Raw genomic sequence first — 16006 nt, 5'->3', positions numbered from 1 at the left:
TTCTCTCTCCAGCCCACGCTGTTTGTGCTCCTGGGCTGAGATTTGGATCATTTGTCCTTGGTGCCCAGCTGGAGCAGGAATTGTTTTGTCTCCCTGCTCTGTGCACAGAGCTCACCATCCCATAATATGAAGCTCAGAATTGCACCCTAAAGCAGCACAGAATCATAAAAATAGAAAAGCTCAAACCTGAGGCATCAGTTGGAGACTTCATAGCAGCCTTCCAGTACCTGAAGAGGGGCTCCAAGGAGTCTGGGAAGGGATGCTTCATCATGAGCTGTAGTGACAGGACACAGGGAATGGCTTCAAACTGACAGAGAACAGGGTTGGATGGGATATTGGGAAGGAATTGTTCTTTGGGAGGGTGGAGAGTCACTTGGAACTGGTTTCACAGAGCAGCTGTGGCTGCTCCTGGATCCCTGAAGTTTCCCAGGCCAGGCTGGATGGGGCTTGGAGCAACCTGGGACAGTGGAAGGTGTCCCTGCCCATGGCAGGGGGTGGCACTGGGTGATCTTTACGATTCCTTTCAATCCAAACCATTTTAGGATTCTTAGTGAGGCTCCAAACCTGGGAACCACGTGGGAGCCCCTTCCCTGCTGCCAGCCCCAAGCTGCCTCAGTCAGACATCAGGGACAGCCCAGCCAGGTCACCCTCCAGCTGCTCATCCTGCTGGCAGCTGGAAAAGTGCTCCAAGGTGCCACACCCTCCTCAAGAACCAGCGGGAAAATGCCCCTGAACATCCCAGAGCAGCAGGAGGGATGAACACCCCCTGGCTGCACCTCTCACCCACTCCAGCAAACAAAGCTTTCTGCACAAACAGGTACCACAGCCATGGAAACATGCACATTAACCAGAGGCTGGAGCTCTGTTCCCTCCCTGCCAGCTCAAAGAAGGCATCCCACACAGCTCTGGAACACTCCTAACAGCGCTGCCACGAGGTTAAAAAAAAATTCTCATCGTGTCCTTGGGATTTATGGTTGGGGGCATTTATTTCCTTCCAGATTTGTTTGTTTGGGCATGTTGTACAGCCTGTTTCTCATCTCCAGTACTAGCTGTTACTTATGTTTGCAAATAGAGCTCCACAAATAACAATACATAAAATACAGAGACAATTTTCAGCTCACAGGGAATATAAAATATACAGGCACTTTCAGAAGGCACAGTAGACTAAAAATATTGAATTTCAGGCACTTTATGGAGACACCAATCTTTTGTATGCGTGCATATTGATTTATAATTATGACTTGAGGGACATTTTAGTAATCTAGAAGTATCCAGCTTTTTACAGCTCACAGACTGTGCACAGTTTGATAATGTAAAACCCTTCCATGTTTCCTTACAAAATCTTCTAATTTGAATTCTGTGCTTGTATACTTGGGGAACAAATGCATTGAAGATAAACAGTATTTCATGCCACAGTAAGGTTTCCTAAACTTGTCTCACCAGTTTAGTATTTCACAGAAAATTCAGGCTACCTTTAATACACTTAAAAATAACACTTGGCTTCACAGGGAGGTTTCTTGTTTCAACAGAATGCACCTCAGGTTTGTGTGGGCTGAGTGGAATCAACAGATGAACTCTTACTGAGGAGTACTCACAATATTGACTGAACATTTGGTTTCTTACTGATCTGATTGAACAGAGCCTCTATTTTCAATATTTATTTGGTAGAATGTACGATATATGGTGATGCTAACCTAAAATGCAGCATTTTTGAGGATTTGGGCCTCCCAGTGACATAGATGGGAATAGCTCCTTGGCTGCAGGGCTCACCATCCCTTTCCTCAAAAGGATCCTGCATGAGGCAGGAAAAACACAGCTTCCTACCAAATTCCCCAGCAGAAACTCATGGAAAATTGGAATGTGTCTAGGGTTAAGTCTCCTTAAAATGTCATAGATATCTCATTTTTTCATCCCTCACTCTCCACCCAAGCAGATCTTCCCCATTCGAAGTGGGGAAATGAGGCCTACCCCCAACTCTCCCTCTCTCTGATTTTCTCTAAATCCCACACCCACATTCCCATCAACACCATAAAATTAATCCAGTGGCCTCATGGTAATTGTGTAAGCAAAATTAAGCAATCGGGATAGACCAAAGTGGGCTCATATTTTCAAGTTATAACAAAACCCAGCCCACCTCAGCTTCCAAGGGGAGAGCACAGCTCCCCAAACACCTTTGGTATCTCAGTGCTTTTCTTCCCAACAGCCTCCAAAACCCCTCCTAAAGATGAGGCTGAGCATTGAAATTCATAAAGCCACTTGATCTGGAGGAGCATGCACTCGGTAGATGTGACTTTTATGATTACTCTCCTCCCACTCAGCACGATTGACTCTTGTTCCCCAGGCTATAAACTACCTGCCTCTTCCTCCCCCCAGGTGACAAGCAGCTTCATTTTACTTTAACTTTCTCTGTCTCTCATTTTCCGCCCTCTTCCCCATCCTTTCTTCTCCACAGCTCCCAAATACATTTCCTTTAAACAAAGGCCTAATTGATACATACCTAATTAACATCTGAGCATTTGTTCTCAGCTTGTATTTAGCTCTGAAAATTGCTGCTTCTATTTCAGACCTGAATAAGGGCTTGCATACCTGAAAGTTTGCCTGATATTTCCAGCAATGCCAGTTGATCCAATAAAACACACACTAGTGGCTGTGTATTCCCATCATCCCAAATACCAGGATTCAGGAGGACTCTGTGCACACCTCAGCTGACCTTCCTGAACTGCTGGTGGGAAAAAAAAAATAGAGCCAAACCAGGTCTGCATTAATATGTCTGCACCAAACCTCCTCAGCCAGCAGGAAAGTTCTCCATGTTGTTGTGAAGGTGGAATTTGACAGGAATATTCTACATTGCTGCAGTTTGGAACTCTGTGTGAGATTTCTGCCCTTCTGAGTTCAGTTTTCTCTTACCCATCCTCACCCTCCTCTCTTTTCTTTGGGAGGTGCAGGTTGGTATCAACTCCTTCCCATTCTCCTGGAAATAATGGGAATAATCCCATGGATTATTTATGATAGATTAGCACAGATAGTTATTTAAATGTTGCATATTTGCAGGCTCAGAGAAATATTGCAACTTCTTTCCAGCTCAGAGAATCAATGTTTGGGAGTTCCCAGCATCATTTGGCATTAGCTCTGACAGCAGAGCTCGTGTCACACAGATGTTATTTATATTGTTTAATTTTCTCCTGTGCTATGATCACTCCCTCAAATGAGGTTTACACCAAGTGCTTTTAAAAACAAAAAACAAATGTTCCAGAAAAACACTCTGTTTGGTTTGGTTTTGTTTTGTTTTGGGGGAAGAATGCCAAAATCAAGGGAAAACAATACTGAGAGGTTTTTATCAGACAAGTCAGCCAGATCCATCTCAGCCCTGCCTCCCACTCATCAGCTTCCCATCAAAGGGGCCCAGGGACTGCTCCAACCTTGGATCAGCTCATCTGTGTATTGATTCCCTCAATCCCAGTGCCCTTCCCATCAGGTACTGATGCTGTGGGCTCAGCTCTTACCTGGGCTGTGTTTTCTGCATCCTGCAAGCAGCACCCGTGTCTCACCTCCTGTGCAAGGAGGAAGGAGCCTCGTGGCTCAGCCCTGCTGCCCCACAGCTGACACTCTTCCAGAGAGGCTGCCAGGATGGATTTTCCTTTCCCAGCAGAGCAAGGATTCATGTGGGGCTACAATCTACCAGTTGCTGGGATTATTCCATGCCATGGGTTTTCATTTAGGTGTCACCCTATTGACACAGCCCCTTGATGAGCACTGCTCCCTTTGGGTTTGCCTCTTGCATGTTGCAGCACCTATGGAAAAGCCTCATCTTCCTGCCAACTGCTGATCCACACTGGAATTGTGTTGGGGAAACAATTGCTGCTTGAAAATTAGCATTATGTTGTGATGTTTTCCAGTATAAAGCAGTTAGACACATTCAAACCACGAAAAACACTGGCACAGATTTCCCAGGGCAGCTGTGGCTGCCCCTGGATCCCTGGCAGTGCCCAAGGCCAGGCTGGACATTGGAATTTGGAACAGTCTGGGATAGTGGAAGGTGTCCCTGCTCATGGAAGGGGATGGAATGGGGTCATCCTTTAGCTCCCTTCTAACCCAAACCATTTTGTGATCTGATGATTCTAAAACAGAACCTGTTCTGTTAGAATACCAGCAAATTTAGCCACAATTTTTTTGGAGAACTTCATCTTGGAAATTTGCAAGTCTGTTCCCTGATCCTCTAAAAACATCCTTATGAACATCTAAAGTTACCAGCCAAGCCCTCTGATGCTGCCTGAGCTCAGAAAACACTTTAAATTTGACCACCGCCTCCCTGTCTCCATTTGCAAAATGACAAATAAAAGGTAGCAAAGAGGGAAGCAGTGCCTGTGCCAGCCTTCAAAATTCACTGCAGAGCCATCTGAGCTGCCAGAGGAACAGTTACTTTCCCTTACTCCCTTTATCCATTGCCAGAGCAGGGGACAAACACAGGGCGAGTGGTTTGGGAGTGCTGCTCACCAGGAGTGCTCCCACTGCTGTGCTGGGTGGAAGGGAGCAAAGGACTTGAGAGAGCAGCTGAAACTGCTGCACAGATTGAGAGAAAATCTACCACTTCCCCCTAAAATTATGGATGATGGCCACATCCTGGATTCTGTGATGCTGCTTGCTACTCCTAATAATTATTGATTGTTTACCCTTCCCTGTGAGGGTGGGCAGGCCCTGGCACAGGTGCCCAGAGCAGCTGTGGCTGCCCCTGGATCCCTGGCAGTGCCCAAGGCCAGGTTGGATTTGGGGCTTGGAGCAGCCTGGGACAGTGGAAGGTGTCCCTGCCATGGCAGGGCTGGAAAGATGTGATCTTTAAGGTCCATTCCAAACTGTTCTAAGATTTCATTATTACCTTTCCCTAGGGATCCTGAAAAGAATTGTGGCATTCTAAGTTCTGTTGTGCAACCAAATTTGAAGACATTTTAGAACTTTGCATGAAATGACAAGTCAAAATTCTGTTCCCTTTGCTCATGCAAAACCTTTGCTGATCTCAGTGGGGTTGAGTCTATTTTTAAAAATAAAATACCTCTCTTATGCAATAGGACCATCCAGGGTTACAAATAAATGTATTCTTCCCAAGGCTTTCATATTTCACTTCTTTTCATTCACTAAGCTAACCTTTCTTCAAAGGTTAGCTGAGTGTATTAAGTGTGTTTACAAGAGACAGGTACTAATGAGGATGGAACACTGAGAAGTGCAAGGCTGCAAAGTACAAGGTAAGGGAGGAGGTGGCTGTGGTACACACACACATTTCCACTGCTCTGAGCTGATACCTGAGAGCTGAGGTCTTGGGGGACCTGCTGAAACGACTTAGCTGCTGTAAATGCAATTTTGAGAGCTTTCAGTGCAGCTCCTCAGGGCCCTGGGAATGCCAGCAGCCTCTGGAGCCACCTTTCCCTGTAATCCTCCTCTGCAGGGAATTCCACCCTGCACATCCAAGGGTTTGCTGCCAGCATTTGAGGTGATGCTGTGTAACCTTCTCTCACACTGCTGTGAGAACAGCTGAGCTGGGGGAAAGAGCAGAGAGGATCCTCAGGCAGGGAGCTGGGATTCCCTGCCCACTGCCCAGCCCCTCCTGGGCTGCCTGTGTGTCCCTCTGGACCTGTCTGTTGCTGTAAGGTAGAAAAATCATAAAGAAAGGCTTCATAAAATCAAGCCTGCTCTCCTGGAATCAGTAGCTGGCCTTGTCAAAGCCAGCATTTTGCAAGTTCCCATGTGAAACCAATCCTGTTGCGAGCAATTTGTTAGTAAAACCAATTTATTCCTGGGTAAAAAACAACTTTCACCTGTATAAACTGTTTTTACACCATTAGAGAGAAAAATGAAACTTATCTTTCACAAACAACTTCCCTGCATGTATACACTGAGAGTTTGAGTGACCAATCAATACAGAATAACAACTTCTTACCAACCAATAAAGGTAATTTCCAGGATAACTACTGACCAGTTGGAGTCCCACATGAGGTCTGTAAAACTGGATAAAAAAGGAGTCATGTGAATAAAGAAGGGGCTTTTTCCACCATGAGGAAAATGGAGTCCTGTGTGATTTATTCCCATACCTGTGTGGTCACCTGGGCTTCTGGTGCCTGCCTGGTGGGGCCTGGACCCCGTGTGCTGCTGCCAGACTCTTGGTGAAACACAGAAAAGCTCTGTTTCCTGGCAAAGGGCTGTAGGAATTCCTCAGGTTGTAGGAAAGATTATTCTGGGGACAGATTTAAAAGTCATTTTTACAGACAACACAAACTAAATGGTAAGCACCTTCTGTAGCTTCCAGGGGTTGCACATTATGGTAACTCCCATCCATTCTGGGACAGAATGAATTCCAGATTTAAGTGCAAATCCTCCCACCAGGCAGTGAGGCACAGCAACACCCTCTGCAACCCCCTGACAGGAGGTTGTAGCAATTTGGGGCTGGTCTCTTCTCCCAGACAACGGGACAACGGGAAATGACCTCAGGTTGTGCCAGGAGAGGTTCAGGCTGGACACCAGGAAGAATTTCTTCATGGAAAGGGTGGTCAAGCACTGGAATGGGCTGCCCAGGGAAGGAAAATCACCATCCCTGGAGGTGTTCTAGGAATGACTGGGTGTGACACTCAGTGCTGTGGTCAGGGTGAGGTGATGGTGTTCAGGCAAGAGGCTGGATCTGGTCTTAGAGGCTTTGTCCAACATAAATGATGCTCTGTGGGATTCTGTTTGTGGTCCTTCTGTCCCTGACATGGGGCTCCTTCTGAAACAGCCACAGCTCCACTCGCAGGGGTGGGAGCATCCTTTACCCAGAGAGACAGGCTGGGCTTGTTTTTTGTTTGTTTTTTTTTTTCTTGAGAGGGCAAAGCTCCCTTTGCCACATAACAATGGACCCAGTGGTCATACAGGGAAGAGGAAGATGTGCCTTTTGCCTTCATCACTGGGTGTATCAATGCAGAGGCCACTCAGCCTTGTCACCCCGCGGTGCTGCCCCTAAGCAGATGCCCAAAGAAATCTGCTTCAGTGTTTAGAAACCTTTTCACTGCAACTCCTTTCCTGCTGTGACAAAAGCACTGCTGAACTATGCAGCACTGCTGCCAATAATGTTTTATTTCCCTCCAGAAAGTTTCCTTTCTCACCCTTCTTTGCAGGTGCTTCTTTTCTCCCCCTCTGCCCTCGATTTGTTGTTGACTCTCAGAGCTTTACTCTGTTCAATCAGGAGCCCAAATGCCTCCGAGCAGGTGCCTTGACTCCTCAGCTGGCTGTCAAGCTCTGTGAGCAGCCACATGCCACTGCAGAAGAAATAAGGAAGGAAATCTATATCCTTTTCCCTCACTGGCCAGGCTGCTGACAAATTCTGCCCTGCATTGCAGAGGCGATTCAATTATTTCAATGAACCCAATCAGAAATAATTAATGAAGACTTTCTAATGCATATTGGGAAGACCATCCACTAAAACATGGAGCTTTTCTTTCTTTTGCTGCATTGCTACACTCAGCAGCTTACAGCTAATGAGTTACAAAGCCTTGGTTTACTCCATTCCAACTGCTAATCCCTTTTGGTAGGGCAGAGGTGGATACAATTAATGTCAGAAGATTATGAAGGCGCTGATGGTGCTTTGAAATGGAAACTGTAAGAAGAGCCACAGGCTGTGGTTACCCACATTACAACACTTACATCACTCCTTGGCTCGTGTTTTGTTAATTTTGCCACAGAGCAGGATTTGCCAAGCAGCACCCCTGTCCTTTGTGCCTTCTTGTAACTGCTGGGTGATCAAAATTCACCGTGGGCAAGTGAGTGACAGGGCACAGCACCGCTCACGTTCTGTGTGTTTGCCCTCCAGGGACACACTGCCTTCAGCCATGCTTGTGGGTCAGCAACCCAGGCAATTAAAACCATCAGCTAATTAAAACCACCTCTAATTGCAACAATTTCCATGGAAGTGCCAGGCTGTGGCTGCTTTTCCTGCTGCAGGTGCAGGGAGCTGAGGGTTCAGCCCACGCTGCCTCAGTTGATGCCATGCTGGAGACTCCATGGGTAAGAGTTCACTGAACTCTGTTTGCTCCATTTGCTGTTTTCTGCTTCTCAGCCACAGCTGTCAAATGAACAGATTTGATAGCACAGGGTTGTTGCTTTTTTTGGTTTTTTTTTCCCTGTCAGGGAAAAGAAGATTTTATGAAGGCCTAAAGACTTAAGTAAAAGGTCAATTGGCATAATCAGCAATTTAAGTAATAAATCTATTATCATGCTTTCAATTTCATTACCCAATTAATGATTCCAGCTCCTGGGTTAGAAGTGGCATTTCAGTGTGCAGGGTACGGTGATTCCCAATGGAACCAGAGAATCCCAGGCTGGTTTGGGTTGGAAGGGACCTAAAAACCCACCCAGTGCCACCCCTGCCATGGCAGGGACACCTCCCACTGTCCCAGGCTGCTCCAGCCCCAGTGTCCAACCTGGCCTTGGGCACTGCCAGGGATCCAGGGGCAGCCACAGCTGCTCTGCCCACCCTATGCCAGGACCTCACCACTGTCACAGTAAAGATTTTTTTCCTAATATCCAATCTAAACCTGCTCTCTGTCAGTTTGAAGCCATTTCCCCTTGTCCTGTCACTCCAGGGCCTCGTAAATAATCTCTTTCCTTCTTTCTTGTAAGCTCCCTTCAGGTCCTGGAACAGCACAATTTTAATTTACTTTATGGCAAAGATAATTTATAACACAAAACCTCAGAAGGACACAGCAGCTCCTTTGCTCTCCAGGCATCAGTCATGTCCCCCTTTAAATTAGAAATGTGTGCAATGGAACAGGGTGAATAAACATCTAATATGGAAATGGACTTCTGTTGGGGTGTTTATGTACTTGCACATTTCTTTGCTTGACATTAATAGAAAGCAGCAAGAAGCATATTCTGCAATACTTTGGTCACAATCTAGAACACTGCAGCAGTGAGGGAGGAAGGAGAACATGGACAGAGAGGGAAGGACACATTTCCGCAGCAGCAAGAGCAGCCTCTGCTTTTATCAACTGTGGGGGTTTTTTTGTTTGTTTGTTTGGGTTAGGGTTGGGATTGAAAGTGTTTGAGATGGTATTTTGTATTTAGATTTAGATGTTTATTATTTCTTATTTATATTACCATTTTATAAGTTGTGAATTTTACAGTATTTTACTAACAAGTTATAAAATGTCCCTGTATCTATCTTTATAAGGTTTTTAAGGAAAAATTATTTAATTAAGAAATTACACTTAAATTATTTTTATTTTTAACTTAATAACTAATTACTTTTGTTTTGCAATGTGGATTTTTTTGTCTAATTATAAAATACTACTTAAACTTACAAAGAACGTGAAGAAGGACTAGCTACCACCTTAAAACTTCTGTTTTAGTTTTATATATATTATCATATTTTAAAACTTTAAAATCTAATATTTTTGCTATGTGATATTACACACTTCTATTTAAACTTCACACTTATAATCTTAGTTCTATCATTCAATTTTGGAAGATTTTTATATGGTTTTAGGCTAAATGTTTTGTTTGCTTGAGGGTCTGTGTTTTTCAACACAGAAAGTCTAAAATTCTCAGTGCCTAGGGTTCTGACAGTAAACCAAAGCTCATTTATTTGAAGTTGTTTTCTTGAAAGACACTACTTTGAAGAAGACTGAGCCCAGATCCTGGCCTGTTCTGCCAGCAGCCCTCCTGATATCCAAATCCCCCAGTTTTACACTAATCATGAACCTTTCCCACTCAACACCACATATTGCAGAGGTTAGTGACAGTACTTGTCACTGCTTTTTCACCCTGGATTTAAATGTGGTCTAAGCAGATAAGAAGCAAACTGTTTATAGATGCAGCACTGAGAGTATAATTAACCATCCTGCTTAATGAGTATTAGTGGGGATGAGGATACAGTGGCCATTCACCTACTTCTCAGTCTTTGTCCTGATCAGTGCTTATCAAACTGAGCTCTCCAGAACAAACAACAACAGAAAATCCCATTAGGAAGTAAAGCTTCAGATATCATTAAAGATCCTGTGTCACCCATACTGCCTAGAACAGGACTGGCAGAGTTTTCCTCCTGTACCAGGCTAAGATATGTCCATGGGGCAACCTTTGCCCTCAGGCCCTGGATTTGAAGGTTTTCTGCCTCCCAAAAATTTGGGCATAATTCATAGAAACTCCAAAGTTCTCAACCAAGGAACAGCTCCTGACCAGGTGGCAGAAGGGACCCTGTGATCACATAGATAAGGCACCATAATTCGGTGTTATTGATAAAATCAATGCACACACACAACAAAAATAAAAAATCCAAGGTTTAGGTCAGAGTTCTTTGCACACGGTGTCCGGAAATTTATATCAAGTGTTTGAACTGTTTCCTTGCATTCAGTTTTTCATTGCTGTTCCACTGATGACCTCCAGAAATCCCTTTTTGACTTAAATTATTCTTTGATTCTATGAATTGTCTTGAATTCCATTGAATTGCTCTGAAACATGAAACAAGATAGATACATGCTCAGCAAAATGGCAATGTGCTCTGTAAAATAAGCCAGCAGGTTTTTGGTCCTTCCTGGGTAAGAGCTATGTTATTTAACACCCTTGCCTTCCTCAATATCAGGTGAACTCATCTGTTTACAGTTGCATAACATCATTAAAGTTTCAGCTTCTGAAACTTTAAATACAAAGAGATGATAAACTAAATATTTAAGAGAACCTGGGATTAGATTCCTCTTGACCTTCACAAACTCCTTTGAGTAATTTATATAAATGAACCTACTTATTATTCATACAAATAAAATGCATGAAAAATAAATGTAAATCCAGGACTACTCCTGTTTTTTATAGCTGAGATCAGATCTATTTTGTCCATTAGGCTCATAGCCAGTGCTCCATCACACTGCCAAGGACACTATAGGGCCTGAACTGCTTCTGATTGAGTTAAAATTATTTTATTTCTGGTAATTTGAGGGAGCACTGACTGGACTTTTGTTCTGGCCAGATCCTGGTGTAAATGTCAGACCTCTTTGTGCTTCAGGGCACTCGAGGTGCACAGGGACAAACCAACTACCCAAGAATGCATTAAACCTCACTGTGCTTTTTTCCTAGTCCCAGGTAACAATGTGCAGCTATTTTTAATTTCTGTGCAGCAGCAAGTGTTAAACAAGCTCCACGTGACCTCACTTGTAATTTAAAGAGGTAACATCAGCAAAAAAAACCCAGAAAATATCTGTAGGAGCACCACAGTGCCAGACATGCAGCCTGGGAGGATGGAGTGGGGGGATCCCAGAGCTTGGCCTTCTTCTCACCCTCCTCCAGTGCCATCCATAGGATACTTTAATCTTTCAGGAGAAAGGTTTCTGTGTCAGCCCTTAGGGGTGTAGCCACTATGACCAAAAAATAGGTTTGGGATCTTTTCTTTCCCTCACCTGAGCAGAAAGTTAAAGGAGAGGGAGGGGGAGGAAGTGCGAGATGCTCTAACAGGGCACAAATTTGGATGGTCAGTCCTGAAATTACGTCAGGGGGAACTTCCCTTTCATGATCTGCAGAAAGATCCCCGAGAGCCCCGACCTTCCAACCTCACCTTCTGAGGGAGGGTGCTTTGGAAATACCACCATGGAAAACTCGGAATAAAATGGCACCACGGTGAGCCAGGACAGAGAACCACTTCCCTTTTGTGAACGTGTATCTATTTTAGAGTTGTGCTGACCTTTGCAAGAACCTTCACTTTATAATACCTCAGATAAAGAGAGAGCACTTTCCAGCAAAGATACAAGGTGGGTAAGGGCCTCAGAAAAGTCATCAGCCATTAAACTGAAATGTCACCATAAGCCCATAGGAAATAGCTAAATGAGGTGTTATTATTGGTAACACAGACATTGCAGAAGAAAGATGAAGGAAAGAGAACTAAGCATTTATTTCTGTTAAAAGTGAGGGGTCATCCTTTTCCATCAGTCAGCAGGGAGTTGCTTTTATTTCCACCTCCATTTTATCATTTTATTTTAACATAAAAAATTACAAAGACTATGATTAAAAAAGATTCGGCCAAATTAGCTGCACCTATTCATCATCTTAGGTCTTCAGATGCTGAACAGAATATTTTTCTTCGGTAGCATACTTTATGTCTCCTTTCCTTTCTATGCCTCACACTCCTCTTAGCAAACCAACCATGGCTAAAAGGAGGGATTTAACCCAGTGGGACAGAACAGGCTGTGCTAAATGCCTGGTTTTGGGTCTCTGACTATGCCCATTGCTAAATGGGTATTTCTGCAAGGTAGCCCAATGTGTCTCAGTCCATTGTTGCACTTCACAGCTCAGAGATTAAAAAGTGCTGAGCTCACCTTTCCCTTGACTGGCTCAATTTCTGACTGCTGAGTAAATACCTTTACCTTGCTAAGTGAAAGAGACTCCACTTTGTGAATAAACTGAATGTAGAAAATAAACCTAGATGGACCTCTTCAAGTATCAAGCCCATTTCATGCTTCCTACCTCCAGCCAATGTTGTATGTAACATTAATTTTAACCAGCTCCTTTCAAAAAACCAGGAATGCAAGGGAAAAAAGCTCCAGAGCTGAGGTTGAGAACTGCCAAATTTCACTTATCAGTCCATAAATGTATTTTAAATAAGGGATTTAGCAATAGTGACAACTCCTGCTCTTCACTGACCTTCTTATGTGTGAATCTTTACATTGATAAGGGTTTTCCCTCTCCAGCAAACTGCTCTGTCGTGATCCATGCCCTATTCCTGCCCATCCTGCACAGCAGAGGCATTTTTATGCCCTCTGAGAAAGTGAGGAATCCCAATGTGCATTTGCATGAGGGAAGAGCAGAGATGAAGTGAGTTCATACTTGTTTCCTCTTCTGGCAGCCACTAACTATGCATCACTTGACCTGGTGACTTTAGCTTCCTTTTACTGGAATGTGTTATGTGTAATTACTGTCAACACAGCAATAAAAAGGTTTCTGGATGAAGTGGAAAGAAAGGGTTTAGATGTCTCAACTTGATTATTCTTTTTCCTGTAAAATGTCTGGCAAAATTTGGGACTGCTGTGACACAAAGGTCAGAGGTTCTTTTGGGGGCTCTGCTCTGTCTAAAAGATGAAAGACAAATCGGTAAGAAACTCTTCTGAACCTCAGCTTTTTGCTGTTACAGAGACCAAGAAAAATAATAATCCAGCAGCTCCCCCAGTCCAGCAGCACTGCTGGGTGGAGCTTGGTGGATGGGGTCTCATTTTTGGCCAAACCAGTTCTCTGCAGCTGGGGTAAGAGAAAAGGGTGGGATCCCTGAGGTCCTCCAAGAGGTTGATACTGACAGGGATGTTACCTCAACCCTTTTGAAGCTGGGTGCCTTCTAAATCCATTATCTGAACAAGGATTTAGGGAAGAGACTCCCTGAGAATTAGCCCTTAAATTCCCAAAACTCACTGAAGTACACTAAGGGAACAAATCTACTTAAAACTTCCTTATCTCTCCACATCACAAGTTATAATTGTGGCTCTTCTAAATCACATTAATTCCTTTGCCTGTACAGAGATTGAAAATTGTTAACTGGTAATTATGATGTCTTTTTACTTTCTAATTAAGAGGGGAACTGCCATAGGTAAGCGCCAGGTAACATCTGAATGCTCCACATCTTCCCATCCTCTGCAGAGCTGAGCCAGTCAAGGAGTCAAACCCCAGAACATTCTTCAGGCTTTCAAAAGTTTAGGGAGTTTGGCTTAAACTGAGAATGGCTTTCCTAACAAGTCTGTCCAAGTTAAGGACACAGTTCTGAATTAAATCCATCAAAACTCTTCAGCCAGACAGAAGAATTGACACATATATTTGGGTGATTGGTTTTTAGGCTGTATTTTTTTAGGATGGAAGGTGACTCACACTGTACAGTAAGTCATGTCTTGTAACTCTCCTGAGAAAAGACTCAATTTTTCAAATTATATTTGATATCTTTGTGACAACGATAGCAATAAGATTCTGTTGGAGCCATTGACTCATTCCTCTTGCATGGGAACAAAGGTTAGGTTGTAACAAAGGCCCTCAGGCCCAGATCTTTAAAGGTATTTTGTTGATTAACTACCCACAGCCATTAGCTTCTTAATTAAAAGGTAAGAAGGCATACTAATGGGAGTTCAGCTGTGGAATCTGTCTCTTTAGATTTTTTTCTTGGGCAAATTAGCTGATATGTCTGAGATGACCAATCATCCATCATCCAGCATCTGAGGCTATGCTTGTTAAATCTATTGCTACCAAAGCTATCATCACAGCATAGTCTCTGTGATTAAGGCTGTGATCCAGGTCCTCTCCTGTTTTCTAGGATTCAAAAGCACACATCTTTCTGGAACAAAAGCTTTCCATTTGAAATCAACATCCTTAATTTCACCTTCAACACTGACTTTTTTCTTTTTTTTCAAAAAGTTTGTGTGAAATTGTTCCTTCTCTTTAGAAACAGCAAGAGGCAGAGGTTTCACTTCACTGTACCAATTTCAAGTGCTAGGAAACTTCAGTTTTTGCAGTCACAGTCAAAATTCAAATATATTCTACCAGCAGAGCAGTTCTGCTCTGATGGAATGTGGAATGCTGTTCAAGGCACAGCCATATTTTCATTTGGAACTTTTTGGATTTGATTTGAATCAAATTTTGACTGAAAAGTACAGCAGCCTGAGGAGAAATCTTCCCCTGTACTCTGTGGTACCTCCTGAAAGGAGTTTGGAGCCAGGTGAGGGTTAGACTCTGCTCCCAGGTGACAAGTGACAGGATAAGAGGAAATGGCCTTGAGCTGTGACAGGGGAGGCTCAGGTTGGACATCAGGAGGCTTTTCTTCCTGGGAAGGATTGTCAGACCCTGGAAGGAGCTTCCCAGGGAGGTCTGGAGTCCCCATCCCTGGGGGTGTCCAAGGAAGGGCTGGATGTGGCACTCAGTGCTCTGGGCTGGGTGACAACGTGGGCATTTGACACAGCTGGGACTTGATGGTCTTGGAGGCCTTTTCCAGCTAAAGGATTCTGTGATTCTGTCTCTTCTGGAGCAATTCTGTGCTTCTGGTCAAACCACTTCACTTTGCAGACACTTTCAGCGGTGGGATCGAAAGCCAAGCAAGACTGTGCAGATGTGTTGCTGTCAGTGACAAAGAATGAGCACACAAACAGCTCTCTCCTTGCACAAATACAGCCCCAGAGGGGCACCTCACCTGTGAGGAAAGGCTGAGAAAGCTGGGGCTGTTCATCCTGAAGAAAAGACTTTAGAGTCCCTTCCCGAGGGTTCCAAGAGAGCTGGAGACTTTCCACATGTAGCGACAGGACAAGGGGGAATGGATTCAAACTGACAGAGGGCAGGGATGGGTGGGATATTGGGAAGAAATTCTTCCCTGTGAGGGTGGTGAGGTCCAGGCACAGGTTGCCCAAGGGGTTGTGGACTCCCCACCACTGGAACTGAAAGCTCTTTGGGGCTCTGGACAACCTGATCTAGTGGAAGATTCCCTGCCCACAGCAGGGGCTTGGAACAAGGTGGTCTTTAATGTCCTTCCAACCCAAATCATTCCAGGAATTTAACACACACTTCTCCAGTGATGGATTGCTCAGTCTGGCACAGAAGAGCCATTTTCAGTCTCCTTAAAACAGGTGAAGCTCCTTGGAAGCCTGAGAGCCTTTCTGTTCCAACACCCAGCTCAGATTCTCTTCTCTTCTCTCTGCTGAATCTTTCAGGTAAGTGGGAGTAAAAGGCAGTAAAATTGCAGTCATATGCCAGCAGACAAGATTGAACACACACTGAGTGCAGACTTGATGAATAAGAAGGTGGTATTTTAATAGTCAATTTTCAGAATATAATGGCTCTTGAAAATAGATTGCTTGGAATATTTTCTCTACTTAGAAGTGCTACTACTTAGCTGTGCACTTAAGTAAAAGCAGAACTTTGGGACACCTTTAAATTGAGGGAGTGCCATGGGTTAGAAAGGTTGACAGGGAAAGGGGTACCTGAAAACTAAAATAGGATGCCATCAGACAGCAAAAATGGCAGGGTATAAATAAAACAACTACTAGAG

The sequence above is a fragment of the Taeniopygia guttata genome, chromosome 1, assembly GCF_048771995.1.
Source record: "Taeniopygia guttata chromosome 1, bTaeGut7.mat, whole genome shotgun sequence".
Classification (NCBI taxonomy): Eukaryota; Metazoa; Chordata; class Aves; order Passeriformes; family Estrildidae; genus Taeniopygia; species Taeniopygia guttata.
The sequence above is the reverse complement of the archived record's forward strand: the minus strand, read 5'-3'. Positions refer to the sequence as shown.